Source organism: Mauremys reevesii, linkage group 3 (assembly GCF_016161935.1).
Source record: "Mauremys reevesii isolate NIE-2019 linkage group 3, ASM1616193v1, whole genome shotgun sequence".
NCBI classification, from domain to species: Eukaryota; Metazoa; Chordata; order Testudines; family Geoemydidae; genus Mauremys; species Mauremys reevesii.
Window position 1 is genome coordinate 82,955,108 of NC_052625.1, and position 13,590 is coordinate 82,968,697.

The window sequence follows — 13,590 nt, forward strand, 5'->3', positions numbered from 1 at the left end:
GGTCTAACACGTAATATAGGTGAGATCCTCACTTGTTGTAAATCTGCCATTTTATGCTGAATATCTGGCCTATGCCTTTAAGAAGAGATACTTTACAGTGCTTCAGAAACTACTCCTGGAGGGATTCTGCACCGAAAAATTCTGAAAATTTTTGTCAAAATAATACAATATAATCACAACATTTTTCAATTGATTTGGTAAGTTATTTAAACTACAATACAGAAAAAAATCACTAACTATTCAGCATTTCCTAAACATATGAAAGTTAAGTTACAAACACTTGGTAACTAATACCCTACATTCCAGTTATAATCCTGGATTTTCATTTAAATTACATTACAGAACACCAAACAGCCAAAACAAAAACCAAAAAAAAGTCATTTTAAATTGCTCAGACTTTCACACATGAAAGTCATACAGTTTTGCTAATCATTGTCCTGGACCTGGCTAGGTACTTTTGGAATTGCTTGGTTCTGATTATCCTTACATTTTATTGACTGCTTGGTAAATGTTTTATTTGCCCTCTAAGTCATTTTGTTTCATTTTGTTTTTTAATGGGGAAGTAAAAATAAATCCTGAGCTGTAATCTAACCCCATTGTGCCACTTTGGCACAGGAAAAAAGTGAAAAAGCACATAGATTTTCCTAGCTGATTCCCTTACTGTCATTTATATAGCTTTACATCACTCTGGCAAGGTAGGAGCCTTAAAACTTTTACACGTTTTATGCGGCTCTAGGAATTGGGCCGCCCCAAGCAGGGCGGCACGCCGCGGGAGGTGCTCTGGCAGTCACCGGTCCCGCAGCTCGGGTGGACCTCCTGCAGACGTGCCTGCGGAGGGTCCGCTGGTCCCGCGGCTTCGGGGGAGCATCCGCAGGCACGTCTGCGGGAGGTCCACCGCAGCCGTCTGCCGCCCTCCCGGCAGCATGCCGCCCCAAGCGCGCGCTTGGCGCGCTGGGGTCTAGAGCCGGCCCTGCTCCTGGGGGAATTGACTGAGGCAGGCTGCTACATTTCTGGAGTGAGATCACTTAACCATAACAGCAACATTAACAAAATGTGGGGTTGTGTTTTTTTTTTTCAAAAGCTAGTTTCTTTAAAAACAAACAATTTTCAGTAACATGGTACTAATACTTAATTGTGGTTTTTTGATATATAGACATGGTACTAGGCATGCAGGCTCCTACATTTGTGCCTCAGGGCCAGAGCCTTCCTCATACGTAATAAAAAGCCCTACCCCCTCCTTGCCCGGCGTGCCCAAGTAGCAAGAGAGAGGGATAGAGTCTCTCTTGCTTATTGGCCAGCCCCGCCTCCTGACATTGATCAATGTCTCCCCCGCAGGCAGGCACGCACGCCCAGCCCCTCTCCCTGTGCAGTGATTTGTATCTCTGAGGCTGCTCCAGAGTCCAGGCATGGACAGATGTGCTACCTGGTCTGCTGGGGAAGAGGCATGTGTCTCCCCACAGACTTCTTTTGCATTTTTCTTCAGGGGGGCACAGAAATATGTAGACCATATGAATTCTGTCAGGAATAAGAAACCTCAGAGACAACATAGGCTAGTTTAAGGGGCTTCCAGTTTGAAATAGTTTCTCCGCTCTCTTTACTCTTCATAATGAAACCTTTCGTGATGAATAGTCCAATACGTAACTCAGGCTATCTTTTACATGGTAAAGAAACTGTGACACTCTACCTGTCATTCTTCATACCTAGGAATAATCCAGTGGAAGATTGTTATATGAAAGGACCTAGAAAGGTTAAAAACATTGGGCCATAAAATGCACCCCCTTAATACAAGAACTAGGGGTCACCAAATGAAATTAATAGGCAGCAGGTTTAAAACAAATAAAAGGAAGTTCTTCTTCACGCAGCGCACAGTCAACTTGTGGAACTCCTTACCTGAGGAGGTTGTGAAGGCTAGGACTATAACAATGTTTAAAAGGGGACTGGATAAATTCATGGTGGCTAAGTCCATAAATGGCTATTAGCTAGGATGGGTAAGAATGGTGTCCCTAGCCTCTGTTTGTCAGAGGATGGAGATGGATGGCAGGAGAGAGATCACCTGATCATTGCCTGTTAGGTTCACTCCCTCGGGCACCTGGCACTGGCCACTGTCGGTAGACAGATACTGGGCTAGATGGACCTTTGGTCTGACCTGGTACGGCCGTTCTTATGTTCTTAAAGCTCTTGGAGTTTTGCTTAAAAACTGATGGCACAGTATAGCCCATGGCAAAAAATAAATAAAATAGAGCAAGTATATCCAAGACACAGGTGTTGGTAGGAGAAAATACATGGAAAGCAATAATGTTGTTAGGATTTCTCTTCAACAGCGGATTAGATAAATTTGCAATGTGTGGTGGGTTCTTCTACCATCAATGTGAGCTTTAGCTATCGCTACAGACATGTCATAGAAGGAGGAGTTTAAATTTCAGTACAACACTGGTGAGATTACACTTTATATACTAGGCACAAGTCCAAGCCCCTCTGTGCTAGGAAGACAGCTGTAAGCTTTGTGGACCTGAGAGAGGCGCAATAAACTTAAAGGGGATGAGGGAGTCTGAAGGGGTTACCTGATGAGGAATGATTATATGATTGTGTATATGGATATCATGTGTGTCTCTAAATATTAAAAGGACAAACATTAAAGAAACTGGTATTATTTGAGTGGGCCAACATGGTATAAAGAGATGCCAAGAAACGTTTCATAACATTGAGGGCAAGGTCTCCTAAACTGTGGAATATGATACTAATAGTATTCCTTGAGAATGTGATACTGATAGCCCTAGGGAATATGATAGCCCCATCCCTTGAGAATATATTGTAATGAAGATGTCCTGATTAGCAGACTAAACACAAGGAAGTCAGCTAGGCCTTCCTTTCCTTTCTCATTGACTGGTATTCTGTCAACCCATTAGCTAAGCTAGAGACATATATACTAAAATTTGTTAGCCTAGTCTTAATAGACTGTGGCTGGAACAGGAAATAAAATAACTAATCTCAATTTAAAAGTTATTTCCCAGCTTCCTTTCAAAAAGGAAAGCAATTGTCTGTTGACAAAGCGGTATGTTTTTTGAGTACTTCATCTCTGCTCTCCCAACCAAGCAATACTAGTGCCACCTGGAGTCCAAAATGAAAGGGACTTAGTTTTGCTTTCAAAACTGTCCAATAGGAAAGTGTATTTGGAAGTTGATGTATGCTTTTTTCCTTTTAAATTTCATTCCAGTTCTATCAAAACTAAATATTTTGGCTTAACACTTTAAATTTTTTATGTAAACCTTTACAAATTCAATTTTTTTTAAATTAAAAGTTTTATTCTACTTTTGTAGAAGTGTTAATAATAAGTGATGATAATGCTCATGATAGAGTATGTAAAATAACTGGTTTTGTGGTTACTTGAAAAGTAAAGGCACATAATATTATACAGTCACCAGTGAAACCTGTTTAATGCAAGTTAATTTGCAGTGGACATCTGTTTAAGATTACAGGATAGTGCAAACTCTGATTGTAAGAAGTAGTACCTTTATGTTCAATGAGACTACACGTGCTAGCTGCATGAGGCTGCTCCTTTGCAAGGGAGATCAATGGGAGTTTTGTCATTGAGTTAATTGGGAATAGGATCGTGCCCCAGATATGGTAATGAGGATTTTGCAAGAAAGTCACTAATGTGACTTGTGTTTTTCTCTCATGCTTTTAAAGTGCTGCTTTTCTTGTGATATTGCATTTTTGGGTGGCTAGGAAGAGGAACCAAGAAGGGTAGCATTTTTCTAAAAAGTTCAAAAACATGACCTGTTGGCTTACATTCCTAAAGCCCTAGCACATGTTTGGGTACTCTATTAAAAAAAGCAGCAAATTTGGGGAAAAGGTGCTATGATAGGGATAGTCTGAATAAAGGTTTCATTGTTATTCATGAAAGGATGATGTTTGTTTTGGTTTTTTGGGTAAGATTTATCTGAAATTCCTAAATCTAGATGACCCACAGAAACTTATCATACAGAGCTAGAACTCTGAAACCATTGTTAGCTAATAGGATTGCTGTGCATAAACTAGAGCAAGAGGCCTGGTTAATTGAGCAAAGGAAGCGAAAAGAAGTTATTCTGAATTCTCTTCCAGATCTGAGACTGATGTCTTCTGTGACCTTGGCCAAATCATTTACTGCTGTCCCTCTCTCTGTAAAATGAGAGTAACAATACCTGCCTTGCAGGAGTAATGAGAAGATTAAATGGCTAATGTCTGTCTGCAGATGAAAACAATAAGAGTTTTTTTTTTCTCCTAGCTGCAGGTTGGAAGTCAAAGTACTCTGAACTCTGATACAAAAACTGACAAGCCAAGAACTTGAGAATATGAAATTATTCAAGATGGCATGTTTAAAGAATCCTTCTTAGTTTGTTACGTGAAGCATTGACTTTGACTCTTCCTAACGTACAGTTCCATAGCAGAGGTAGCTGCAGACTCTTCACAATGCGTACAGAAAGCTCTGTTTTCCTTAATGTGAAGTTCTAGATGTTATTCCCATTGCCCTGTACCAAATAAGCATGAAATTAGTTTGGAAAATGGTGGGTGAAAGTTAACAGATTGTAAAGAGAACAAACAGTCTTCTGATGAACAATTAATCCAATATCTGATCTATACTGTAGTCTGCATTTAAAAAAAAAAAACCCTTAGCAGTGCTTCTAATCACCTTCAGCACTTTTCCCAGAGTTAGTATTTCACATAAGCCACTATGGTTATCACTTTCATATTGCTGTTTCTACTTGTGTTATTCGTGCCTATTAGTTGCCTGCTGCCTCCTCGGATTAGGCTGTCATAAAAGCATCAAGCCTCTGTTCTTTAAGGCATTGGTCCTAATCTTTAAAGCAAATAATGGATCAAGTGCACGCTAAGAGAGAGCATTTTTCTACAAATTACCAGGTCTGCTGTGCTCTGCTGGAACAATACCATTCACAAAGTCCAGAATCATGCACATTTAAACTGACAGCAAAACATTCTTAACTGAGGTGATCATAGGTGGAATGAACTGCTGCAGAGCAGAGTAATCCAGAATCTGACCAGCCTTTAGGAAACTGCACAACATTATTGCTTTGCTAAAGCTTTTCTACATAACCAGAAAAACATTCACAATATCAGACATTCCCCTGTCAAGTCAACTCAGGATTTTTTTGTTAGTTTTTTGGGAGGAGCCAATCTGAAGCAGAGCTTTCTATCTCGTTAAAAAAGAGGGGTGGGAGGGGAAACATAGATTCTATGAAGCCCACTATGGCCTTTGCTAATTTTTTAAATCAGGAATGTGCTCAAATAATACAAATAGCAGTATAAAATCCTAAGCTAAAATAAAATTATCAGAACTAACTAGAGTGGAAATTTATACTAATGTTGAATGAGGTACAGAATAGATTGAAAATAGCAAGGACCCAGTACCAACACTATACCAATATTAGGAAAAATGTCTGGGCTAGAGAGTGTGAGAAGTGAATATAATCATTTCTAGGACAATGGGTCTCAACCTTTTCCCTGCTGGGGCCTCCCTTCCACTTAACAATATGGGAAGGGCAGGTGAGTTACAACCCCCAGGCTGAAAACCTCTGTCACTTTCTGCCCCTCAAGAGAAGCATTCAACATAAGCCATTGCTGATCAGTGAAGTATTCAGCAGGGGCAGAGCAACAGTAAAGAAAACCCTTGGCTTCAAATTTTCACTGTGTGAAAACTAACAAACTTCATTGTGGCAGAGGAGCTGCCAATGTTGGGTGCCCAGTTCTTCACATAAAATAGGGGAGAGGCTTGGATCTATTAAAGTTCACATCTTTAACAGACTTGGCAAGTACCTCTCGTTTCCACTGGCATCCTCTTTTCTGCGAAAGCTTCCTGGTGAATTGAACAATGTGCCCAAATAGCTTGGGGTATAATCCTAGTTGAGCAGCCTCTGTATTTTCAGGCTTGTCTACAACAAAAATTGTATAACCCCTTCCCCAGCGTGTGGACACAGTTACATTAATAGAAAGATGCCCATTCCGGTATAGCTAGGCCTGCACAGAAAGGCAAATAAGCTATATGGGTATAAGGTATCTTTACACTGGTATAACTGCATCCACATGGGGGAACTGTACCAATATAAACTGTACAAAAATGGGTGTAGACCAGGCTTTCCTCTCATTGCTTGGTCTCCGTCATTGCAAATACCAACACAGTGATATCAATCCAATTCAGCTGCAGGAGCTGATTTGTAGAAAGCTTCAAAGACTTTTTTTTCTCTCTCTAATACATCCTGTCAGAGCACAGCAAAACAGGAAGTCTTTATGTATGGAGCCATCCTACTCAGCATGGAAAATAATAAAAGATGGGCAGATGATGACACAGCTGTAATTTCATTCAGTTGTACTGTATTAATAAATACTGGCTCTCCTGAACTCTTCTAAACAGCTGTTCCTGAACACCTGGACCTAGATCATAAATGTGTCAGATTCCTGTTCTCTTGGAGAGGGGAATTGTTTTGTTTTGACTTGATTGGCAGCAACAACTCCCAGCATCCAAGATATGGGCTCCCAGTCAGAATTTCCCCTGTTCTGAGGCATGGCAGCTTTGGCTATGTGTAGTGACACTTAATATGACACTCAGAGGGTCTCATGTTTACAGTATTGCCATTTAATTAAACAGTCTGCTGAGTTTATAAATGTATAAGCTTTAATATGAAGAGTTTGGTGTAAAGATAGAGGTGTGGTCTACAAATTGGTCAGTGCTCCTTCCTTTTAGTGAGCATATTCATGCCCCATAATCCTTTGCCAGCTACTGCTGCAATCTGTGGCATATTGGAAAAAATGTCAAATTCCTTGCCCGCAGAATCTCAGAGTCCATATGCACTTGACTAGGGCAGCTCACACCTCTTAGAGCTATTATTCCAGGCTGTCTTTAGATTCAGGAAGGCACCCCCTGCATTAGAATATACATGGCAAACCAAAAAAAAAAAAAAGTGATCACTGCAACCCTAAGAGTTAGTGACACTTTTTAAAAATGATTTAAAAATGGAAGAAAAGGTGGTTGGGGATGACCCATTAGTTGTAATCCCTGTTCTAGGATAATAAACACAGCTGTGCATAATCTCTTTTTGCTTATAACAAATATTTTGCAGCCTATATTGTTGCACTTAGCCTACTTTGAGTAATGCACTACCAAATTAGTGTGTCTATAGGAATGGTGATATACCCTTGACCTCTGTAGGACTGGCTGATGGACTAGTTTTGTATATATACTCATAAGAATGTAATGATACAGAGGAGGGCTGTACAGCCATAGGAATGTATAATATTTAAAGTTGTGGAAGAGCTATGCATGTAAAGCATAAATAAAAAGGACTTTTTTGCATGAATGGCTAGCGACAAAACATGAGAGAAAAAGTCTAATTGCATAATTATAAAATAGCATTTGTGCCAGTCAAGAGTCAATATTTTGCTAATATCTTAGATCTATATGTGATAAGCCTAGATCTAAAGAAAACCCCATTGGACATGAAAGAAGGTATCAGAGAAGCAATATAGGAAACAAATGGGGAAGCTGACCTTTCCTCTCAGCTGTGCTCTATCCTATTCTACCCCAAATTGTCTATCATTAAAATTTAATCCTTTATTGGTCCAATTACAGTTCCCAAAATACATTAGACCTTTGCCCATAAATGTCTCTTCTCCTTAATAAATATATAGAGATGGTAATAATAATGATATGCTGAATCGATACTATATTTTCCTTTCTCTCTGCAAGTAAATGATATGCTATAATGGCTTTGCAAGAGGAAGAAATAATCTGTTCCAAGCTGAAAGATGTGATTAAATGTATGGAAAGAACAAAGACAGTCTGCAAATACTGGTAAAGACCCCTTATGATATGAAGAGATTTGAGACTACGTGATGAATATCACACAGAAAACAGAAAGCACTCCAGGACTTTTAAAATCATACCTTTAAAGGAAATATAGAAGTGCTGTGGTTAAAAGACAAAATGGCTGTAGCTGAAGGACAAAAGAGGCTTTTGAAATTCAAACTGTGTGAAAGAAAATATAATTGTCTGCCACATTTGAAGTAAATTTTTCATAACAAGCTGATTCTGATAAGACAATAGTACTTCATCTTCGTTCAAACAAGTATGTTATCACTTTGATTCAGATATATGGTTTATATTCAGTATAATGTAGTGTATATAAAATGGGGTTCATTCCATCGCATGGACAACAAACATACAGTGGTGTTGTTAAAAGCTGAACAACTTATAACTGGCATCTTTTACTAAAATGGGTCTTATCTGAGCTTTTTCTTCTCATTCAAATCTATGGATCATTTCTTATTTTTACCCTCTAAACATACCAATACCAAAACTGCTCATAATAAAAACCGGAACGTTCTTTTTTAATCTAAATGATTAGTGATAGAGGCATTGGTTAAAATGACACACTGATTCATTTAAGTTGAAGGCACTATAAAGGGTCAAGATTAGATGAAAATTAACAAAATACCAACCTCCCCCTGGAAGCTTGTAAAAAGAACCATGTATTGTACTGCTACTTTTACCAAAGAAATAATGACCTTAACACAATGGCTTTTTTTTTTTTAAATGATTCAAATGGCTTTGCTGTTTGACCAGTCAGAACAGTTTAAGCAATAACTGATAGGACTCAGACAGGCATAATTAGCATTTGTGACAGGGCTCTAGAACTATTACTCATGTGTCTACCTAGATAATCACAAACAGAGATTTGTGACCTATGTGAGAAATGTTCCCGGTTTCTGAAAGGGAAGCACACAGAGTGCTGCAAGAATGAAGAAAACTCTTTGCCATTATGAATTTAAGACAATAATTTGACAGCTAAACATAACCACAATATGCTACAATACAATAATGAACAGCAGACTGTAGTCAATGGCTACCGTGTTTCCAGAGTGTGTATAACCTAGGGTTTTGGGAAACTTCCTGTGCTGATGTTAAATTGAGGGGGTCCAGGAAAAGGTTTGTTTTTTAAGTCTAAACACAATAGTCATTAATTTTCAACAATAGTACAGTAATAATGAAGTTCAGTTGACTACTGAAATAGTGCTGTGTTTCAGAAATAAATGGATTAATCTCTTTAAATTACTTACCACCTTTAGCTATAAAATACAAATTCTCTTGCTAAAAGCACATTCCTCTGAAATTAGATCAGTTTCAGATTGCACAATGCTTGCTATTTCCACATTCTCTGGTGCAGTTTCCTGATTAGCAGGGACAACAGGAAGTCAAGGAAGCAGGGGAAATGGACTCCTGCTCTAGATATGACAGTGTCATCCAAAAATATTGAATTTTGTCATTTAAAAAAAACAGAGCAAAATTCTCTGCTGGTCAACTGAGCTACACCAGCAGAGAACTTGGTCCAAAATTATTAGCTTATTCACAAAGGGTATTTTCTGTGTACCTCAGTCCAGTGTGCTCTTATTGATTCTGTACCTTTGCAGGGTGAATCAATAAGATCACAGAACACCTAGTACTCTTAGATCAATTGTATTTGCCTGTTAGCTATAGACCCCAGCAGAGCACTAATCAAGCCTAGCTACACAGTTTAATCTACTATATCTACACTTGAGCACCTCCACAAACTGTAGGCTATGGCTGCTTTTCCAGGTGACCTGGTCCCAGAATAGATGGTCCTTGTGGGCCCACCCTATGTGAAGCCTTGTGGTATTTAAGCACACCAGAAAACCAAGTATCTGGTAAGGCAATGGTTTGGCTCATAAATTACTTCTGTGTAAAAGTTACGGTAAGAGCCAACTGACAAATGAAATCCATCTAAATGAGTCTCTTTAGTCTTGCATTATCTAGCATTCAAACTAAATTAATTGTTCTTTAAGAAAATGCATGCAGGGTATGACAAGGAATATGAGCCTTAAACAGTTTTCTCAATGTGACCTCAAATGGCAGGCACCAAGAAACTAGATGTAAATGATTTGGTAATAGCTTGCAGACAATGCTAAATGACAAATTATGATGTTTTGACAAATAGTTGAGGCTATAACACATACCTGTTAGTTCACCTGTTTCAAGTTTCTCACCTTACAATTAGCTGAATTCCCTGCGGGGAGGGAATTAGTTAGCTGAAGGTGCTACATTAATCTTAGTACTACCTAATTTTTTAAATAAAATTGTTTTGGTTTTGCTATGTAGCAACATAATTACAGCAGGTATGTTCCAATTAGGCAAACTGGCATCCCTGCAACAACTGGATGTAACTCATCTTCTCATTAATATAACAGCTAGTAAAGTATAGTTATCTAGTCTTTAAACCACAGTGAAAAAGAACACAGAAAAAGAAAAGGGGTAGGGAACCACATTTAAGAAGTGGACAGTAAGTGGCAGAGCTATTACTATACAAGGATTTTGGAACTTTCACTCCCCTTCTCCACTTTATTTATCATTTTGCAGACTCAATTCATTGGAGGCTATCTTAATAAAAATAAAAACATGATTCAAAAGTCCTGAAAAATAAAGTCATAAGTCCTGAAAAACAACTTGAGCAATTCAAATAAACATCCATTCCCCAAAAAACAGAGCCAGGAATAAAGCAAATAGGAATTAAAAACCCAGCTGCTTATAGATACATTTTGTTGCTTATAAAAAGCAATGCCACACAACGTATTAAAAGACTATTCAGGAACCAATCATTTTACCCATCTAGTCCTCAATCCTGCAACTTTTTCCATATGGACAGACTCCTGTCAATATAGATCTGTCCAGGCTCAAGGGGCACTCGCATGGAACAAGTTGCAGAATCAGGGCCGTGGTCAAAATTATCCAGTTCTTCTGCACTCAAACATTCCTGTCACCTAATTAACCTATTTGAAAAGCTTTGGCAATGTCAAAATCTCAGTATGAATTTCTTCTCATCAACAAATCTCACAGTTTGGCTGGAAAGAAAGCTTTAATCGCAATGGCTTTAAATTCAGGTATCAGCATTAATCTTTTTTCTATGGCCTCAGAATTAACATTATATCTTAAGTAATTCTCTATTACAATTCAGAGTTGCATTATCTTTTATTTGTTATACTGATAAAAGCCCAATCTAATTCCCACTACAGTCCCTGAAGAGACTCCCATAGTGTTCACTGAAAGCAGGTCAGGGCTGTAAATGATTTGTCAAGTATGAAATGACAAATATATTAGCTCTAGTGAACTGAAAACAGATGGCTCTTTATTTCATAGAGGGAAGACTGAATCTGTTCTGCTTGACTCGACAGACAAAAATGTGCACTGCTGTTCAACGTGACATGTCTTTTCCCCTCCAAAGTGTGGAAGAATTTGAGTGTCCATTATTCTGAATCTTGACTAGTAATTTGAAATTAAGCGTGGGGTAGGACGTGTAATCTATACCAAGTTCAGTTCAAAGTAATCTGCAGCTATAAGACATGGCTAGACTCTTGACAAGGACATGCCTGTCACTGTTGCTCAAGTGTTGATCCCTTGTACATCTGTTTCCCAGTAGATATCCAAGGACACAGTCCTAGGACACCTGGTCTTTCCACTTTACAATGTCTACAGTGAAACTTGTAAGAGACACCACCCTTATTAGGCAACCTCTTGTTTTAAGAGACTGGCCCAAAGTATCCCAAACATACAGAGTATTTCTGCTCCACCTTTGTTAGAAAGCTACTTCTATTAAGCAACCATGCTTCATGTGACATTTTAATGGTTTAAGAGAGATTTCATTGTTACACAGTAATTAGTATGTACAGTGAGGATTTGAAGGTTTTAACTAAGCACCTCCTATGCAGTAGTGTTGAAATGTCATTTCATGTTAATCATCCATAGTCCCGGAAATAATCTAACTCGATTTAGCTTTAGTTTTGAGCTCCTTTACTAAGGGTTTGATCCAGCTCCATTAAAAACCATGGTAAAACTTCCACTGACTTCAACAGAAGCTGGATCTGGTCCTAAAAACCCATTCACCGTAGCTGTAAGACTTGCAGCCATCCATCTCTTTATAGAGGCTGCCACAGATAGCTGGGTTATTACAGTGCTTGACCACAATCCTGAAAGGTGTGGGTTTGAGTCTTCCTTGGTCTCACACTGAAAGGCCAACCTGGGTACCTGATCCAGCAGGTAAAGGCAGTTGGATGTGATGTTGGCCACATTGCTCCCTTTCTGTTCCATTAGGTATGACACCTTGTGCCTTACTCACCTCAGCCTGTTGAGCCATTTACTCCTGGGAACTTTGACTTTGATTCATGAGGGAGGGGCTATAGCAGCAGAATGCCCATAAGAGAGATTTTTTTCTCCTTTTGGCGATGGAGAACATTTCAAAGCAACTAAATAGTAATTTAACAATGCAACATTTATGGCTTCTACTGTTACTTTTGTACACTTCATAAAATCAAAAAGTAACTTAGGCCGTGTCTATATTAGCACTTATGTCAGCAAAACTTTTGTCGCACAGGGATGTGAACGACATAAGTCTTGCTGGCATAAACGCTTGTGTGCACAGCGTTATGTAGGCAAGAGACGCTTTCCCGCCAACACAGCTACCGCAGCTCATTGAGCTGGTTTTATGTAGATGGAAGAGCTCTCTCCCGTTGGTATAACAAGTCTACATGAGCACCCATACAGAACAGCTGTATTAGTACAGCTGTGCCACTGTAAGCTTGGAAGTGTAGACATGGCCTTAGTAACAGAAGCCTTAATTACTCTTTTCATTTTTAACCAGTGTCAACTCATAGCTGATGAGTCTGTAAAACTGCTAAGTGGAGGGGATCTTTTTTCTTTTAAAGGTGGAGATTTGGCAATGGAATATTACCCTCAAGATATTTTACTAAGGCAGAAAAACTGTCCACCTCTGGGTAGTAAGAGGTTAAACATTTATACTTTTCCCTTTCTTGTAGTCTTGGAAATATAAATTGCTTTTACCTTATTCAGTTAGTAAAACAAACTGCCAATAAGCTAAAATTATACTTTATCATCCTGGACAAGAAAAGCGTAGATTTTATTATGCAGCTCATTTATAACAGAACAGTGATCATCAAGTGTGGAGATGGTTCAAGGTGCCCATATTGTATGAACAACAGACTTCCCGAGAGATCTGTACTAGTGCCAATGCTCTTTAATATATATATATATAGCTGCCCTGCTGCCCACCTAGGCAGCTAAGTTCATGTACACTAATGGCACCTACCTGGCAAGAGCCAGAAGGAGCTTGAGGCACTGGAGTCCCATCTGTTACCCGATCTTGACATCTTGGTTAAGTACTTTTCAAAGAAGACACGCCCTAAAATCCGGTTGAGAGTCACACTCCTCTTGTTGGCAACTCATAGTGCGGAAGTGCTGCAACCTTATAGACATCTTCCAATGTCCTAATTATTGCACCTGCCAAATACAGTGCAGCCGCATGGGGCTCCACCCATCATTGTGGAAAGCTCAGTGATCAACACTGCCCTTCATATCATCGGTGCAACCCAGACAACTCATTTTCAACCTTCTAGTCCTGACTACCATGCTCCCCTGGCAGTGAGGTGTGAAGGCAGGGCCCTGGCCACATTATTATATGTGGTAAACTATCAAGACAGCTTACTTCATAATTTCATCTCAAAGCCACATCAAAA